We start from the raw sequence: 15717 nt of genomic DNA, 5'->3' as shown, positions 1-15717 counted from the left end.
TTGGGCAGCTCCTCGGGCACCGAGTAGCGCAGCTGCCCCCACGCCGTCTCCCACGCCGCCACCAACACGCAGCACAGCAGCGCCCGCTGCCTCCGGCCACAGCGCCCTTCTCTCGCCGCGCACATCTCCCGCACGGTCCCGCCGCCACCGCAACACCGCCGCCACCTCACGATCGCCGCTTACGCGCCGCTCCCACTTCCGATTTTTCTTCTGCAACTTCTCTCGTGCCTTCTCCGGCTCCGTCTCGGCTCCGTCTCGGCGTCCGCTCCGCACCGCTCCCGCCGCACCTCCGCCTCGCTGCAGCACCGCTCCGCACCGCGGGGCCGCTCGCAGCCCGCCCGGACGCCGACACAGCGACAGAGCGAGCGAGCGAGCCGGGCCGCAGCGGGCGGGGCTGCCTGCAGCGCTCCGCTCCTTCCTCTCCTCCGCGGTGAACAGCGGCGCCCGCAGCCGTCGACCGGCACTGCACGCACGGCTCCACCGAGCGCCGCCGCTGCTTCTGCCGCGGGAACCTCCCGCACCGCACAACCGCCGCGCTCTCAGCAATTTGTTAATAGTACCAGCGTTTCGATTCCTGCACTTATTATCTTCTTTCAGGTGACTATGTAGTCCTTTCTACTGGACTGGTGTTCGTGATCTCAGAGATAGCATAGGGCTCCTCTGGGCATCCTTTTCTTTCTGGTCTTTTGGATGTGTTGCCCTCTTGCATTGCATCTCTATGTCATTTTCATGACTCGTATCTCATTATTGCTTAAGGACCGTCTCCAGCAATTTCGTAATATTCCCGGCATTTCTTTTCTTCCACTCATTCTCGTCTCAATTGAGTCGACATACTGTTTTGTTGAAGGTACACCTTGCATAGGGGTGGCAGAGAGTTCCTCTTCACTCCACTACTTCTTACTCAGAGCAAGGAGAACCTTTGTGGTTTATTCCATCGCTTTACACTTCTGAGTCTGAACCCGTTTTTGTGCAAGAACTATCTCAGTGAGGGCATCCACAGTTTGTTCTTGCAGTCGTACTCAAATGTAATGTTCTGAAGTTTTCCACATGCCCTTAATAATCTGACCATTACATACATTCATCTTTTCAGTTACTTCCATGTCAACTGCCTTTAGAAAACCACCACACCTTCTCCATCTCACATAGGAAAGCAATTTCCTGAGCCATGGTAGAATTCAACAAAAAGTGGAGTTCCCAAACCAAACGATTCCTCCCTGTCATGGTGCAGGAGACAGCAGCTCCCCTCAGCCCTCCCCATAAATGCTGCGATTGGCCACAAGCTCTCCACTTCAGTTTGTAAAATGTTCTTGAGTAGCCAGCGTGCCACAGGTAGACCAGAGGTAATGGGCGTATTCAATGCTTGGTGATCTTCTGTTACCATTTGATTGAACAATGGGTAGAAGAGCATGGCTGTGTTCTCAAAAACAACTTTTCATTTTTCATTCCAACTCTAAATAGTTCTGAGGATTTTCTTGTTGTTTTTTTTTTTTTCTTTTTCAGTTGCAGCATCTCCACCACAAACTCCACTGGTTATTCTTCTAGTCTTTCCACAGCTAAGAGCTACATTCACTCCTGCTTACTGTTGTTATTTCTATGCAATCAGACAAAAAAATAAGTGCTTCCCATGTGTCCATAACATACCGTGAAGGGAATGTTCCATGTACATTAACCAGTGCATCATGAAGACAAGTTCCCAATCATCGTACTTCCTCCTTGTTGGGTTAGATGAGGAGCCAGACATTCCCCTGAGCCCTCTGAGATGGCAGACCCTGTGCTTCCAGTCCTCCAAGAAATGAGAACTACCCACAAGAAGTGGCCACAAGCATGGCAGACAAGTCTGTACCATTTTTCAACATAACTAGCAAGCCACAGGACTTTGAGAGTTCTTCTGTGTATGTAATATTTGATGATCTTTTGCAACTCTTGATTTCAACAATTGGTAGAAGAGCGTGGCTGTGTTCTCCAAAAGCCCTTCTCGCAAACCAGTAGCTCAGTCATTTCAAATACTTCTGATTCTGATTATAAAGAAACAGTAGGCCCATGGGAGATCCACTACTGCCGTGTGCAGTTTAATTGACACAACTTTGCCTTAAAATGAGCACTCAGAAGTCAATGAAAATTCAAGCTGCATTTTCGTGTGCACCATGATTTGACATCCACTGGTACTGGTTGAAGGCTTGTACAAAAAAAACTGTCATTTATGATCATCACAACACTGAAAGGAAGGGGCTCGGTGAAATAGGCACTAACTTTGACACAACACAAGTAATCAAAACATGGTACAGCCAAATACACTGCTGACCCATCAGTCCTCCTGATTCAAGGGAAGACTTGATGCTCTTGTACTGCCTGTGATCTCTAGATCATAAGAAAAATAATCTCTAGCCCTTGGAAAACTAAGACATACAAGGGAGCATCGACACAAAAGTGACAGACAAATAATTTCAACCATTCTTTGTCTGGGCTGTCTGCAGTCATCAAATCCTTCTAGTATGTTTGCACACCATACATCAGAAGAAAACACCATCGCACTTGGTGTGAAGGAAATCTTGTCCCATCATAGACATGCATCCAGCTATACATGCAGGTGAAATTCGACAGCACTATATGGGATCTGCTCCCACACCACTCTTCAACTCTTTTTTGCCTTTAATGTCACAGAACTCACTGCCTCCAGCTGCATTCTTTCTCCTTCACTTCCCAGGCCTGTTCTACATATGCAACTATTGCCGAACACAAGATTCTTGGGGAGCTAACGCTGCCTCTGAGGACAAAGAAACCAGGATCGTAGCAGAAATAGTTGCAGGCATCGGTACCAGATGTGATAGGAAATCCAGAAAGTTTGCTTTCAAGAGGCCACACAGACTTCCTTACCCCAATAATTTTTCAAACTCAAAGCCAAGCTCTCACACACTCCGAAGTCTGTGGCTCTATCAGCACCATGGACAGCACCCACATTCCTACTCTTACGTCAGACACCACCAGCAGCATTTCATCCACTGACATTGTTTTGGAAGAGAAATACACACAGCACTTATCGTTGACAGCCCTACAAATTTAACGTATGGAAACGACTCCCTCATTTCCGTAATTGTAATGGACATTCCAATTATTTAAGGTTTACATCGGCAGCAGAGACATAAAAAAGGAACAGAGCAAAGAGTTACCTTCACATCTCTGGAATTCTAAACAAGCTCTGATTCTCCCGAAATACCCTCCTGGTGGATGACATATGAACATGAACATATAAAACATTAATAATCAAAACCAAACAAACAAAAACAGCACACACCCACCATTTTTGCTGCTATTTCAAAATCAACCTATGTACATGGATATAAAGCCAGGAAATGCTGTCATCACTCAAGCAGTACATGGAAGCATTCAAAGAGAAATGTGGCTGAGAAATTCCTCAAGAAGGAGTAATGGTCATCCTTGTGGACACTAAAATTCAATCACACCACGTCTGGAATCCAATCAGTTTTTAAGCTGCCAGTAGGGCCCTAAACTCTTCCCCTAAACTACAAGCTGGAGGATTTCAATTCAGGAAAAATTCACCACTTCTCAGAAAGCTTCCAACTCTCCTGCTCATTCTCTTGACTATGAAGAAGAGTTAATATGAGAACTATGAGAGGAAAACATAGAATCAGAATTGCTAAGGTTGGAAAAGACCTACAAAATCATCAAGTCCAGCCTCAACCTAAACAGAGTACCCTAATTCTAACAACTCAAACCACGAGGAATTCAGTGTCACACATAGCATTCTGTCATCATGTCTTCGTTGAGACTTGCACAAGGAAGGCCAGGAGATTTCACCACACAGCCTTATCATTTCCAAACGCATATGCTCTGTCCAGAAAATGGGAAACAGGGAAAACAGCCACCCTGGGAAGAAGGCCTATAAACAGAATTTCAACTAGAATGAAACTCTACATCACAACTTTACATCTAAATACACACCATTTATAAGCTATAAGAGATATGCAACATCTTTCAACTTACAGAGAGAAATTTTATCATCAGAGGATTACCATTATCATGTCAGATGTTGGAACTGGGCAAAAAAACGGTTTGTACACACCACAGGTGTTGGCACCAACCATGAAATCAAATGATGCTACACACAATATTTCTGCTGACCCACCTGCTGTCCACATACAAATGCAGCCACTCACCATCCTTGCTCTGCGTTCATTACCTTTTCTTGCACCATCCAACATGAAGCGGTCTGTCAGCTCCTAGCAAGAGCATGTCATTCGGTGACAGTTGAAGGAAACATAAGTGTATCCAAGTGTGTATACACAGCTGTAAACCTGTAATCTGAAAGCTCTATTCCACACTGTGGAATAGTTTAAGCTTTGACACGAAGCAAGGCAAACCTGACAAGTGATGAATCCACAACGTGGCTCTTACCGTACCAATTACCTTCTAGCGTAGTCTGCTCCATTCCCATGTGGTCAAAGTTCCAACAATCCTCTTTCCTCCACAGGTTCTTCAAATGCAACATCCACAAGCCATTTCCAAATAATACTCCTTTAATTGTCTATAATATTTGTTGATAACAAAAAGCTTCAAAGGACCAGTAGTTCAGCCTGTTTCTCTACTCCATGTACAAAGACCATGACAGGAGTGGATACAGGGACATTCCTTCCCTCAACATATCATCATGCAGAGAGGATGTAGAGAGTTTAAATGGAAAGCAGAAATTAGACATAGGGTCATTCACCTCCTGTTGCAAGACCATGAGCTACTGGAAAATTATCCAGCCCAGCCAGCAATGCAAAGTATAAGGTGGCAGTCGAAACAAATTCATAGTTGAAAGCACACAGAAATAAGAAAGCCATAAGCTGAAGCCTCCTCTTGTGGGCTTATTTTAGAAGTTAAGGCTTCCAAGAAACTATTAGACATCCTCTTTAATCTCCTTCTTCCTTTTACCTCACACAGAAGATCTTGCCTACAGCTGATTGAGACCTTGTCAAAGGAAGAATTTCCTGTAATACAACACTCTCATTTTGCAGTGTAACAGCATAGGCCAGAAATGGAAAACATGAACCACATCCATCCAGGTAGTACAGGTCTGAAGACATGAAAATCACAGTGAAGGAAATGTACATAATAGGGATACAGGATACTAGAGTTGGATAAATGAGGATTCACACTGGGATCATACGCCATTCTAGCTCTAACGAGCTGTTCCACAAACAACCTTGGTGAAATCTACATTTCCAGACAATTATCCTTGCCTCTAATGACTGGGAAATGAGGATTATACTGTTACCAGCACAGGGCTTTGCACCAGCTATGAAAACAAACTCTTACCCTTCTCAAAACCACACTAACTAATTACATCTTAGGCTCAACACCAGCCTTTCACCTTCTTCTCTCAAAATTCACAGACTTCACCTGCATCATCAACTATAACAGCACTGGGCAATAAGTTGATCATGAACCACACTTCATTCAGCAGAGTTTTACTGAAACCTAAGAATATAAAACTATTCCTATTGACAGCTTTAATCATTCAACACACGTACACAAATATCTCCACCACTGGGTATTTACAACTGATATTCCAGCCTTGAAAGGGCTAACAACTACACTGTGATCCCTCTTTAGCATTCAAAAAGAAACAAGGCAATAATGTTGAATCTACCAAAGTGATAAATAGCATTGACACTACAGAGACATCACTCTTGCATCTGCCCACACATTATGAAACTAGACATTAAAGTGATAAAACCCCAACACGGCAGATGCCATACGAAGTGTTAGCAAAAATACGCCCTGATCTACTGTTATCAGGTCATCAGGGTATTGATAAAAGACCGAGAAACAGCAAAACACATCCCGTGCTTTCATCACAAGCCATTCACACAATGCACCTTCAAAAGGAATAGGTAAACGCTACCGGCTGTAGAGATTGTGACTGATGGTGATTACAGGAAAATAGTTAACGCCGAAGGACGATTTGCTCATTCGATTAATCAAGCACATTGATCAAACACAATGCTACCATAGGGAAGTGTACATAGACACAGAAGTCGAAATAATAAAAAGGTACTCGACAGCCGGTGAACAGAACACTGCTTATGTATATTCGGGACATCAGGATCAAAAGTCAGTGCAATGTGGGGAGGTCAGAAGTAAAGGCGTGTTTAATTTAGACATAGAAAGAGATGACTTCGTACTGCCAACAGCCCCGCCGGCAAAGGAAGCCTGGAGCGGGGAGGGGAAAGGTGATATCGGGGAATGCCAAACGCAAAGGGACAGCTGAACGGAGAGGAAGGGAAGGAGTCGGGAGGCGGCGCGGTCGCAGCACTCACCGTGAGGGCGTCGGGCTCGGCGGCGAGGTGCGCGGCAGCGTCTTCCCCGCGCAGCGGCGCGGCCTCGTCGGGCGGCGGCCGGGCCGGGAGCGTGTCGCAGCAGCTGCCGGCCGCGCAGCGCGCCTGGCTCTTGCGCGAGTCGGCCGTGAGCGACACGTCGTGCGAGTAGGAGCGCAGGAAGGCGCGGACGCCGTCGATGCCCACGAAGTGCGAGGCCGGGACGCCGCGCCAGGCGCCGCCGGCCGAAGGCGGCCGAGGCGGCCGCGAAAGGCGCCAGCGGCGCAGGCGCAGCGCCAGCAGCAGCAGCAGCAAGGCGACGAAGAGGCACGACACGGCCGCCACGGCCAGCACCAGCCAGCGCGTCAGGCCGCCCGCGGGCTCGGCCGGCGCCGCCGCGCTGCCCAGCTCCGACAGCAGCTCGGCCACGCTCTCGGCCAGCACCACCGTCAGCGTGGCCGTGGCCGACAGCGCCGGCCGCCCGCGGTCCTTCACCACCACCACCAGGCTGTGCCGGGCCGCGTCGCGGGCCAGCGGCGAGCGCGCCGTGCGCACCTCGCCGCTGTGCAGCCCCACGCGGAACAGCCCCGGCTCCGTCGCCTTGGCCAGCTCGTACGACAGCCACGCGTTCTGCCCCGCGTCCGCGTCCACCGCCACCACCTTGGCCACCAGCGCGCCGGGCTCCGCCGACCGCGGCGCCAGCTCCACGCCCGCCCAGCTCCACGCGCCCGCGACGGACCCCGAGCCCGAGCCCGGACCCGGCGCCGCCGCCGCCGCCGCCGCCGGCGGGTACAGCACCTGCGGCGCGTTGTCGTTCTCGTCCGCGATCAGCAGCCGCACCGACACGTTGCTGCTCAGCGGCGGCGCGCCGCCGTCCTCCGCCCGCACCCACAGCTCCACCTCGCGCACCTCCTCGTAGTCGAAGGAGCGCAGCGCGTACAGCGCGCCCGTCTCCGCCTGCACCGACACGTACGACGACAGCGGCGCGCCCCGCAGCCGCCCCTCCCGCAGCCGGTAGCGCACGCGCGCGTTCTGCCCCCAGTCCGCGTCCCACGCGCGCACCGTCAGCACCAGCGCGCCCTCGGCGTTGTTCTCGGGCAGCCGGGCGCTGTAGCGCGCCTCCGCGAACACCGGCGCGTTGTCGTTCACGTCCAGCACCCGCAGCGCCAGCACCGCGCCGCTCCGCAGCGCCGGCGACCCGCCGTCCGCCGCCCGCACCGTCACGTTGTACTCCGACGCCCGCTCGCGGTCCAGCTCCCGCGCCGTCACCACGCTGTAGTAGTCGTCCAGCGCCCGCTCCAGACGGAACGGCACGCTCTCGCCCAGGCTGCACCGTACCTCCCCGTTGGCGCCCGAGTCGCGGTCCTGCACGTGCAGCAGGGCCACCACCGTCCCCGGCGCCGCGTCCTCCGAGATCTCGCTCAGCGCCGACCGCACCGAAATCTCGGGCGCGTTGTCGTTCACGTCCGTCACCGAGATCGACACCTTCGCCTTGTCGAAAAGGCCACCGCCGTCTCGTGCCTGCAACTCCAATTCATAGGAGTTCCATTCCTCGAAGTCCAGGTTTCTCACCAACTTGATTTCTCCCGTTTCAGGATCGAGGTAGAAGATTTTCGACGCTGTTTCCGTGGCTTTCTTTAAAGTATACTTCACGTCTCCATTGGTTCCTTCGTCGGGATCGGTGGCGGTGACGCTGAGCAGCGTGGAGCCCACGGGCACGTCCTCGGGCACTCGCACCGTGTACACCGCCTGGCTGAACGCGGGCGCGTTGTCGTTGGCGTCCAGCACAGCCACGCGGATGCGCGCCGTGCCCGTCCGCGCAGGCTCGCCGCCGTCGCTCGCCCTCAGCAGCAGCTCGTGAAACGCCGCCTCCTCCCGGTCCAGCGCCTTGGCCAGCACCAGCTCGGGACGCTTCTCGCCGTCGGCTCCCGCCTGCACCGACAGCGAGAAGTGCTCGTCGCCGCTCAGCGCGTAGCTCTGCAGGGAATTCACACCCACGTCCGGGTCGTGAGCTGTAGGCAGAGGAAACACGGATCCTATAGCTGTCGTCTCGCTCATTTCTTCCAGCACTTGGACTTCCTCGAAACTGGGTGCGTTGTCATTGACGTCCGTGATTTCCACTTCGATTGCATAAACCTTCATCTCGCCCTCCACGATCAGCTCACAGCGGAGCACGCATTTCTCCTGCAGACGGCACAGCTGCTCCCTGTCGATCCTCTCGGCCGTCACCAAGTGGCCGCTGCTCGCATGCAGAGCGAAATACTGCGTCCTGCCTTGGGACACTACTCGGGCGCCGCGGCCGCCCAGCGCCGCCAGCTCCAGCGCCAGGTCTTCGGCCACGTCGCCCACGAACGAGCCCTTGGGCAGCTCCTCGGGCACCGAGTAGCGCAGCTGCCCCCACGCCGCCTCCCACGCCGCCACCAACATGCAGCACAGCAGCGCCCGCTGCCTCCGGCCACAGCGCCCTTCTCTCGCCGCGCACATCTCCCGCACGGTCCCGCCGCCACCGCAACACCGCCGCCACCTCACGATCGCCGCTTACGCGCCGCTCTCACTCCGAGCTCTGCTTCCTCTTCTCCCTTTCCTTCTTCTTCGGCTCCGTCTCGGCGTCCGCTCCGCACCGCTCCCGCCGCCCCTCCGCCTCGCTGCAGCACCGCTCCGCACCGCGGGGCCGCTCGCAGCCCGCCCGGACGCCGACACAGCGACAGAGCGAGCGAGCGAGCCGGGCCGCAGCGGGCGGGGCTGCCTGCAGCGCTCCGCTCCTTCCTCTCCTCCGCGGTGAACAGCGGCGCCCGCAGCCGCCGACCGGCACTGCACGCACGGCTCCACCGGGCGCCGGATCCGCCTTCATCGCACAACGGCCGCACGCTGCACTCCTTCAGCTATTTCGTAATATTCTTTTACTTTTCCTTTCAACCGGTAGTTCTCTACTCGATTGAGACGACATGCGTCTTATTCTTGGTGCTTACTGTCTTACCGCGGCAGAGATTTCCCTTCAGTCCATTATTTCTTACTCAGACCAAGGTGAGTCTTTGTGATTTATTCCATCTCTTTACACTTCTGAATCTTAACCCGTTTTGGCACATGACCTGTCTCCCTTCAGGTGTCCACAGATTCTTCTTGCGGTCGCTAATGTTCCGAAGTTTTCCACACATCCTTAATAATTTATGTACTGCACACATTCTGGATTTCTTTTACTTCCATGACAACTGACTGTAAGAAACTAGCACACTTTCTTCATCACACACAGGAAAGGGATTCCACGTGCCAAGTTCATACCAGAAATCGATGTTCCAAAACCAAACGATTCCTCCCTATCATAGTGCAGGAGACAGCAACTCCCCTCAGCCCTCCCCATAAATGCTGCGATTGGCCACAAGCTCTCCACTTCAGTTTGTAACATGTTCCCGAGTAGTCAGCATGCTGCAGGCAGATCAGAGGTGATGGGCGTATTCAATGCTTGATGATTTTCTGTTACCGATTGATTGAACAGTGGGTAGAAAAGCATGGTTGTGTTCTCCAAAAACATTTTTCGTGCAAGGCAGTAGCTTGGCTCTACATGGTGTTTCTGCATATGTAAAGAAACAAATATCCAGCTGACAGATCAAGCTGCATCTTCATTTGCTTTTTGTTAACAAATCTCTTCTTAGAGGGGACAAAACAATTACTTCTTTCTTCAAGGCCATCATGATCATGGATATGGAAATGTGTTTATCTTGGGTGTCTTGCTTCTAATAATTAACAAGGAGAATCTGTACTTTTAATTCTATCTCTAAATACTTCTGAGTATCATCTAATTTTTGCAGAACTCCATTTACTCGTGGTTTCTGTCGTTGTTTCAGTGTCAACTGCCTACAAAAATCTGTTCCCCTGTATCCAGAGCAAACTGCAAAGAGAATCTCCCATTCACATTCTCCAGTGCATCATGAATATGAGTTCCCAATCCATGTAGTTTCTTCTTCTTAGTCTTAGACATGGAGCCAGCAGTTCTCCTGAGCCCTCTGAGATGGCAGGCTCTGGGCCTCCAGTCTTCCAAGAACTGTGAACAACCAGTAAGAAGTGTACTTGAGCATTGCAGAGAAGCCTGTACCACTTGCCTGTGTAACTAGCATGCCACAGGGCTCTGAGACTTCAAGGATATATGCAGTGCTGGATGACCTTTTGCTACGTCCTGATTACAACAATGGGTAGAGGAACATGGTGTGTTCTCCAAAACTCCTTCCAGCAAACCAGTAGCTCAGTCATTTCAGATACTTGTGATTCTAATTATAAAGCTGGTCATTATGAGGGGCACTGCTGCAGTGTGTAGTTTCATTGATACCATTTTGCCTTAGAATGAGCATTTAGTCAATAAAAACTGGAGTTGAATCTCTGTATGTCATGATTTTACACCCAGTTGTACTGGTTGGTGGCTCATACAAAGAAGACAGCCATTCACGATCACCACAACGTTGAAAGAAAGGGACCTAATGACATAGACACTAGGCTTGACCCAATACTAGCAATCAAAGCTTTGTACAGTCATGCTGACCCACCAATCTTCCAGATTCAAGAGCAGACTTGATGCTCTTGAACTGCCAGATCTCTCTGATCTGTAATCTCTATGTCTGCGTTGCAAGAAGAATAATCTCTAGCCTTTGGAAGACATGTACAAGTGAACATCTACACAAAAATGACAGAGAAATAATTTCTGCCATTCTTTGTCTGGGCCGTCTGTACCCATCTGACCCACCTAGTATGTGAGCAATCTTGGAGACTGGAACATCTGAAAACTCTGGCCTTGCCTTCAGTTCACTTCACTTTCAAACCAGATACCTACTCACACATCGGAAGAAAACACCATGGCATTTGGTGTGAAGGAAATTATGCCCTTCGGTGACAAGCATCCAGGTGTACATGCAGCTGCAATATGACAGCACTATACAGGATCTGATATGGCTAAAGATCAGTATTTTCAGGGAACATCTTCCCCCACCTTCAACATTCTTCCGCTCTTCATTGCCTTCAGCATCACAGAAGTCAGTGCCTCCAGCTGCATTCTATCATCCCAGGCCTGTTCAACATATGCAATTTTTGCCAAATGCAAGATTCTTGGGGAGCTAATGCTGACTCTAAGGACAAAGAAACCAGCAGAAATACTTGCAGGTATTGGCACCAGATGTGAAAGGAAATGCAGACAAGAAGGTTTGCTTTCAAGAAGCCAGACAGACCTTCCTTACCCCAAGAATTTTCCAAACTCTAAGCTAAGCTCTCACACACTGCACTCTGAAGCCTCTGACTCTGTCAGCACCATGTGCACCCACACTCCTATTTTTGTCAGGTGATAATAGGAGCATTTCATTCAGTGATATTGTTTTGAAAGAGAAGCATATACGAGTTTTACCCCTGACAGCTCTACACATTCGAAATACGGAAATGACTCCCTCATTTCTGCAATTCTGATGCACCTTCCAAACTTGTAAGGTTTACTTCTAGAGCTGAGGAATAATAAAGAAAGAGAGCAAAGAGTTACCCTCACATCTCTGCCGTTACACACTAGCTCTGGCTTTCCTGAAATGCCCAGCTAGTGTGTGATGTGAACAAGGCTTATGAACATACAACACATTACTAAACAAAAACAAACAAAAAATCCATACACCGTATTTGCTGCTTTTTGGAATACAACGTATGTACATGGACATAACGCCAAGAAATGCTGTCCCCAGTCAAGCAGCACATCTAAGCATTGAAAGATAAAAGTGGCTGAGAAGCTCCTTGAGAAGGAACAATGGGCATCCCTGGGGACACTAAAATTCAATCCCGCAACTTCTGGAATCTAATCAGTGTTTAAGCTGCAAGTAGGGCCCTAAACTCTTCCCTTAACTACAAGTTGGAGGATTTCATTTTAGGAAAAATTCACCACTTCTCAGAATGCTTCCAACTCACCTGCTCTTCTGCCATGACTGTGAAACTTAAAAGAAAAAGAGTTAATGTGAGAAATATTTCAAATTATTTCAGGAATCCATCGAATCAAAATTGCTCAGGTTGGAAAAGACCTCCAAAATCATCAAGTCCAGCCTCAACCTAACCAAACTGCTCTAACACTTACCAACCGTAGAATGAGGGATTCAGTCTTGATGCCACACATAACATTCTGACTTTCTGTGTTTCTTAAGACTGGCTCAAGGAAGGCCAGGACATTTGAAAATACAGCCTTATCATCTTCAAATACATACACTTTGTCCAGAACATGAGAAATAGGGAACAAAGCCACCGTGGGAAGAAGGCCTACAAACAGAAATACAGCTATGAACAAACTCTACATCATGATGTCACGTCTAGATACGTGAGAGGTTTCACACAGGATTTATAAGCCATTAGAGATATGCATTCAACATACAGAAACAAATTTTATCATCACAGAACTACCATTACCATGCAAGACATTGAAACTGGGAAAAAATGGTTCATACATACTACAGATGTAGGCACTAACCACAAATCCAAACCATTGTCCACACAACATCACCGCTGACACACCTTCTGTCCACATTCAAATCCAGCCACTCACCATCCTTGCTCTGCATTCACAACCTTCACTTGCACCAAGGAGACACACAACATGAAGCAGTCTGTCAGCTCCTAGCAAGAGCATGTCATTCAGTGACAGCTGAAGGAAACATAAGCGTATCCAAGTCCTTTGCCTGAGAGCTGTAAACATGCAAGTCAGGTCACTCACTTCACTGAGGCCTCTCTTCCACACTGTACACTTGTTTAACCTTCAACAACAAACAAAGAAAAACAGACAGGTGATGAACCCACAAGGTGGCTCTTATCCTGCCAGTTGCCTTCTAACGTAGTCTGCTCCATTCCCGTAAGGTCAAGGTTCAAACAAACCACTTTCCTCCACAAGTTCTTCAGATGCAACATCCTCAAGCCATTTCCAAATGATACTCCTAAATTTATATTTCATGTTTGCTGAACACAAACAGCTTCAAAGGACCAGTAGTTCCACCTGTTACTCTACTATGTGTACAAATACCATGACAGGGGTGCATACAAGGACATTCTCACCCTCAACATATCATCATGCAGAGAGGATGACAAAAGTTTAAGTGGAAAGCAGAAATTATACACAGGGCCAATAATCTCCTGTTTCAAGACCATGCACCCATCACACCCAGCACACGTGCAATTGGGAAGTTATTCAAAACTGACAGCAATGCAAAGTATATCGTGGCAGTCAAAACAAATTCATGGTAGGAAGCACACAGAAACAAAGAAATCGTAAGTTGAAGTCTCTCCTTGTTGGCCTGTTTCAGAAGGTAATTCTTCTGATAATCTACAAGACACCCTCTCTAATCTTCTTCTGCCTTTTGCTCCACAGAGAAAAAGTTGTCTACAGCTGATTGAGACCTTGTGAAAGGAAGGAAGAATTTCCTGTAACACAACACTCTTATTTCGCAGCGTAAGAGCATTGGACAGAAATAGAAATCATGAACCACAACCATTCAGGAAGTACAGGCCTGAAGACATGAAAATCACAGTGTAGGAACTTTTAGCTCTACTGAATTATTCCACATGCAATTTTGATGAACTCACTTCTAGGCTACTGTCGTTGCCTCTAATGACAGACAAATGAGGATGGTAGTGGAAACAGCACAGAGCTTTGCATCAGCTATGAAATCAAAATGTATCCATCTCAAAAGCACACTATCTATCTATTTCTTAAGTTCAATACCAGCCTCTCACCTTCTCCCAACACTCACACACTTCAGTTGCACGATCAACTGTAACAGCATTTGGCTCTAAACTGACCATGAACATCGCTTCATTCAGCAGTTATTTCACAGAAACCTAAGAATATAAAATTCTTCCTTGTAACAAATTCAAACATTCAAAGAAAGAATGCAAACAGCTCACACACTGAACACAGATAAGTGGTATTCCAGTCTTGAATGTATTATCAACTACACTGGGATCCGCCTTCAGCATTCAAAAAGAAACAATGCAAAAATTCTGAATCAAACAGCACTGTCATTGCAGTGAGCACTCTTGGATCCGCAAAAAACATTTTAAAAATGGACATGAAAGTGATAAAATCCCGATTTCCCAATACCATAGAAGCAAAGACACGCCTAGATCTATTGTTATCAGGTCATCAGGGTATTGATAAAAGACTGAGAAACAATAAAACACATCCTCGTTTTCCCCACAAGCCACTCACACACAGGATTCCAAAGCAACTGACAAAAACTACCAGCTGTAAAGATGCTGTTTCACTGTGAAAACAGGCAAACTGATGTCCCCAAACGAAGATTTGAACATTCAATTCAGTATACTCAATAATGATCAAACACACTGCAAGAAATGAGAAATGTATATTGATACTGAATTCCAAATAAACCCAAAGTCATTCTTCAGGCAGAAACAGAAACAACCTCTGGGTAAATTGGGGATGGAAGGGCCAAAAGTCTATGCATACTGAGAACATCAAGAGTAAAGGCGAGTTGACTTCAGCGATTAGAGGAGGAGACTTGTACTGCCAACAGCCACACAAAATAAGAAACTCAGGGGAGGGGAGGGGAAACGCGAGATGGCACAGAGGCAAAACTTCGAGAAAGAGGCAAGTGAGGAGAGAGGGAGGGAGTCGGGAGGCGGCGCGGTCAGAGCACTCACCGTGAGGGCGTCGGGCTCGGCGGCGAGGTGCGCGGCAGCGTCTTCCCCGCGCAGCGGCGCGGCCTCGTCGGGCGGCGGCCGGGCCGGGAGCGTGTCGCAGCAGCTGCCGGCCGCGCAGCGCGCCTGGCTCTTGCGCGAGTCGGCCGTGAGCGACACGTCGTGCGAGTAGGAGCGCAGGAAGGCGCGGACGCCGTCGATGCCCACGAAGTGCGAGGCCGGGACGCCCTTATTATCCTGCACTTATTATCTTCTTTCAGGTGACTATGTAGTCCTTTCTACTGGACTGGTGTTCGTGATCTCAGAGATAGCATAGGGCTCCTCTGGGCATCCTTTTCTTTCTGGTCTTTTGGATGTGTTGCCCTCTTGCATTGCATCTCTATGTCATTTTCATGACTCGTATCTCATTATTGCTTAAGGACCGTCTCCAGCAATTTCGTAATATTCCCGGCATTTCTTTTCTTCCACTCATTCTCGTCTCAATTGAGTCGACATACTGTTTTGTTGAAGGTACACCTTGCATAGGGGTGGCAGAGAGTTCCTCTTCACTCCACTACTTCTTACTCAGAGCAAGGAGAACCTTTGTGGTTTATTCCATCGCTTTACACTTCTGAGTCTGAACCCGTTTTTGTGCAAGAACTATCTCAGTGAGGGCATCCACAGTTTGTTCTTGCAGTCGTACTCAAATGTAATGTTCTGAAGTTTTCCACATGCCCTTAATAATCTGACCATTACATACATT

General features: G+C 49.0%; 1 protein-coding gene and 1 pseudogene across 2 annotated transcripts in view; both read right to left on the bottom strand.

Moving 5' to 3' along the window:
* LOC100544252 (protocadherin gamma-C5) overlaps positions 1-15717 on the bottom strand; it is a 194703-nt gene that overhangs the window by 48456 nt on the left and 130530 nt on the right. The window lies entirely within an intron of this gene.
* On the bottom strand, positions 1289-8856 carry LOC146543307 (protocadherin gamma-A5 pseudogene; annotated as a pseudogene).

The sequence above is a fragment of the Meleagris gallopavo genome, chromosome 15, assembly GCF_905368555.1.
Source record: "Meleagris gallopavo chromosome 15, MGAL_WU_HG_1.1, whole genome shotgun sequence".
Taxonomy (NCBI): Eukaryota; Metazoa; Chordata; class Aves; order Galliformes; family Phasianidae; genus Meleagris; species Meleagris gallopavo.
Note: the sequence above shows the minus strand (reverse complement) of the source record. Positions and strands in the feature narration are given on the sequence as shown.